The 4,457-nt window shown below is 38.1% G+C and overlaps 1 long non-coding RNA gene across 1 annotated transcript; it reads left to right on the top strand.

The window, feature by feature from the left end:
- The first annotated feature begins 2,122 nt into the window (after nt 1-2,122).
- Nucleotides 2,123-2,445, top strand: LOC147903356 (uncharacterized). The gene is made up of 3 exons (XR_015540755.1): nt 2,123-2,138; nt 2,228-2,288; nt 2,367-2,445. It is a non-coding gene; the product is annotated as an uncharacterized LOC147903356 (long non-coding RNA).
- The last annotated feature ends 2,012 nt before the right edge of the window (nt 2,446-4,457 follow it).

Consider the following 4,457-nt stretch of genomic DNA (forward strand, 5'->3'; position numbering starts at 1 on the left):
CTGATGGGACAACCAAAGAGGTGGACGATGAGATAAGAGCTTCATGGGATAAGCATTGGCATGCTGTGAATGATGAGTTTGAGCATGAGCTTCAACAGACTCCTGCATGGGAATTCTTGTCCTGCAAGATGTTATATGTCTGGGAGGGAAACCATCAAACTGCCTCATGGATGGAGAGCATTGGGGAGGTCTTTGTTAATAACAAGGCAAGGCATATCAGGATTCATGCACATATTTTAGCTCCAGAGCCTGACAATGAGTTGAGGTTGATTGCAGCTTTACAAAGGTTTAACTTGTATCATCTTTCTTTCTTCCACTAGTTGTTTCAAGAACATATTTCTATTTTCAACTTTAATGCTAAAATAGATTCCATTGTCCAGATTGAATGAGGAGGAAATTGTCACAACAAATCTTAAAGATTACTTATATCATACAAGTACACTTGTTAGTTGTGATGCACAAGTATTTCTAGAGGATTTTACGGAAGAAGAAAAGAAAAATATTGAGGTTGTATGGCAAAAGGAGATTGGTCAAGGAAGAAGGGTTTGGTATCCCCTCACACAGGCTATTCTTGGTCACATGGTTTATGCTGTGAGTTCTTATACTTTCTACCTCATGCTTTCTTTCCTTTTGCTTTTGCTTCATCACTTCCTCTATATATTTGAATTATAGATTTGTTGCATACTTGCCTTTGTAGGGCAAGTGGAAATCTGATTTTGAAGTAGCTTGTAAGAAGTTGCCTCCTGGAATGGATAAAGATGAAAGAGTTGTTAAAATAGCTGGCATTAAAAGAACAGTCACTCAAACATATAGGAGAAAGATGCATAGGGTGAGTGTGCATTTCCCTTTGTCTAGTATTACTATGCATTGCTTTCAAATGTCACGCTGAATTTCTTTTATGTGGTTTTCACAGATTTTGTCAATAATAAATCCTGCACATGGCAAAGATTGGTTTCACAAATTATGGTCCTTGCCATATGAAGACACAACCGCTAAAATTACACTAGACAAGTTGTATCAAGTGGCCATTGTCTTGCACTAAGGCTAGGCAGCTTTCATTATTATCTTTACTTGGGTCTGATTTGAATTTGAAGAATAGTTATGGAATGCCATCAAGTGACCATGCCTTCATTGGGTGGCTTGCAAAGGAAGTTTTTATGGACCAAGTTCTTGAAGAGTGTCATAGGTTGTTCCAGGTTCAGGCTTCCTTTGTTGGTGTTTCTCCTTTGGAGTTGCCAGAGCATCCTACACTATGCGAATATTTTGAGGATATTGTGGCAAGACATCAGAGTGATTTGTATGAGCCTTTTGCATCCTTCATGTCTGTGGCTACCGTGCCTGCAAAATAGGTTGACCTTGTGAATGCAAGCAGAAGAGTTGTTTATAGGTAAGCATTCATCTTTCATTGCCTCATTCTTGAATTTCTATTTCATAGTATTCTTATGCTTTCAACTGCCTGGGTTTTGAATAGGTTTATTCTTCATTTGCTGGAAACAAAAAAGATACAGACCATTCCATCTATTTGTAAGGCATGGACAGTGCTCAATCCTCCTACATATTGCATGTACACACATAGAGTCTTTCGTGAGGACATGACTACAAAAGGAACTATAAGGCTTTCAGAGTGGGAGAGAATGCATTATTATGTTTGTAGATACTCTGGAAGTTGATGACTCTAGGATAGTGAGAAAGCCTTTCTCCATTGAATTTATTTGGGTTCCACTATCTTTTTTACCACGTTGGAAACATCCCCTCATACCTAGGAGTTGGGTAAAGGTATGGGAGTTTGACTATATCAAATTGGGCAAAGAGATAGTGCAATCATAGCTTGCAGATGGATATCAAGAATTACGCGATTTTTTTGCAGTTCTATACCAAGAAGGGAAGAAACGAAACTCTAAACAATGCACATGGAGTGTGGACTGTTGCATTGTGGATCTTCCCACAGGGTATGTTATAGGTGGTAAAGGAGAGGTTCCACCTTGGAATGTTATCACAGAAGATCATATCTCCTCTTCCTTGGCCATTGCTGCAGTTGTGATGGATGACAATGGGTGGACATTGGTTTTCTGTTCTCCATCTTCTCTACCTACTGTGAAGTGCTATGCAGTAAGATTAAAAATGGAGGTGGCTTGCAGGTAAATTTATTTGTGTTGAACACTTCATGAAGTCTTGTGGATTATAGGCTAGGGTTTGATTCTGGTACATATTGTTTTGTTTCAAGCAGATGGATAGTACAAAGCATGGAACCTCAAGGCATTTTAGACACACTTGGGATTGGTGTGAAGGTGAGTCTTCATATGTATGTTTGTTTCTACTTCTGTATCATAAATCACATAGAAATTGACTCATGCTTTTTTGAATAGTCTTATGTTTTCCATGCTATGGCTATGAGGAGGATAGGGCAAAGACCCACATTTAACATGCAATCAGCAAAGGGTGTGGCCTCCATGATGAGGATGAGTTTAGATGGCAACTTGCTTCCACATTACTTGCCTTTAGTCCATCGTTCCAAAAGAGTTGGCAAGGGAGGTGCATGGCGTGGATCTCTTGAGAAGAAACCTGCATTCATACTTATGTTCTTGGAGATGTTGTGTCCTCCAAATGGTTCCATTCTTGAGATGGGGCCAGGGACAGGACCAGGATTGAGGGCTGCACTCCACTCTGGTCACCCTTGCTTGGCAATAGACAATGACCCAGAGATATGTATTGGACTACTTCTAGGAGTGGTGGATGCTATTTATGCAGGTGTGGGATCGTCTACACAGCAGCATATGCTCATGGACGTCGATGCTGAGGAGGAAGAAATCAATGTTGCTGTGCCATTGGACTAGCGAGTAAAAAATGTTGTTCTTTATTTTGAATAAATACCTTTCATTTACACGTGTAAGGGAGTTCTAAAGTTTCATTTTGAAGTGAATTGCCAACTTGCGCAGAGAGTATGGCCATGTACATGGAAAGAAATGACAAATCATATAACTATGAGTTGAGGGAGAAGAGGAGACAACGGACTTTATTTGTGGATGACTCCGCCGATGAGAATTAGTTTATGGTTATACTTTATGGTCTACAAGACATTGGTGCTATCTCACATACACGATATTTATTTTTGGCTATCATTTTGATTCTGAAATTTTGTGATATTACGCGTATGAGACAATAGTTTGGAAAACTTTTTTTGGGTGCACTCTAGTTTATTAATGCACAAGTAAAATCTACATTGGAGGTACATATTGTTTTGGCTTTTGGAAACAATCTTGAGCTTCTATTTTGTTGGTTGGCATTATTATTTAATGTAAGATTCTATGATATGCATTCCTTTTCCTTCATACGTTGTCACTCTTACTTGTTATATTACCTACATCTGGTAAACTTGTTGCATGTGGTTTGTAAAATATCACTTGGCGGCTTACATATAGATGAGCAAGCTGAAGTGCACACATACATTTATTGGTTGGATTGGTTCATTGAAATTTAGAATTTAAATTACGCTTGTGGGTTACAATTTTTAGTGTGGAATCCTGGATCCATGATCTGGATTTAATGTTTTTTCGGTTAGGAATATATTGGGCAAAACTTCCACATCTAGTAAAAGTTTTATGCAATATGCTCAAACCTTGTTCATGGATGGAATCACATACATGAGTGGCCAACTTAGAGAAATAGTCTACTTTGGGTGTGAGGAGAATAGACAAAAATAATAATGAATTTAAAAATATGAATGTTCCGAAAGATAATGTATCATTCTAGGGGGGTTGCAAATGACCTTGACCTGTTTTAACATTTTCTTTAAATACTATACGTGGAAAGTTTGTACTATTAGAATTGAATAAATATAGTTGGTATTTAACATATGCCACTGTAATAGTGTTCCAATATGATTCCTTGAATGAATATACATTAAAAAATATTGCAAAGAGGCTCGCTCGGACTTCTCCGCTCGTGGTTTTCTACTCGGATACCTGTAAAACCTCTTTGAAGGCAAGGAGAGCCAAAGAGGTCATGGTGGATGGTAGAGAGGCCAAAATGCAAACAACAATGTTGAATGCTACTATTGTGGTAAAATGAGTCATATGGTTAAAGACTACTATAAAAAGCAGAATGACATCATGACTGAAAAATTGCAGTAAGGCAATTATGTATCCTCTAGTAGACAGGGTGATGACAGAAATGAACATCTATTTATGGTGCAGCACATGATCAATTCTGTGACAAGTGCAAAAGAAAGCAATGATGTGTGGTATGTTGACTTAAGTGCATCAAACCACATGACAGGTCATGCAGAATGGATACAAAATGCAAGAAAAATGAAAAGACCAGGATTTGTGGAGACTGGTGATGATACTGTACATTTTATTGTGCAGATTGGTAAAATTCTTTTATCTATGCAGGATGGAAAAAAGAAATACTTGTCTGATGTATTTCATGTCCTGAATATCACCAAGAACCTGGTTTCT

This window comes from Dipteris shenzhenensis, chromosome 3 (genome assembly GCF_047967505.1).
Source record: "Dipteris shenzhenensis isolate YYH24624 ecotype China chromosome 3, Dip_SZ_1.0, whole genome shotgun sequence".
Taxonomy (NCBI): Eukaryota; Viridiplantae; Streptophyta; class Polypodiopsida; order Gleicheniales; family Dipteridaceae; genus Dipteris; species Dipteris shenzhenensis.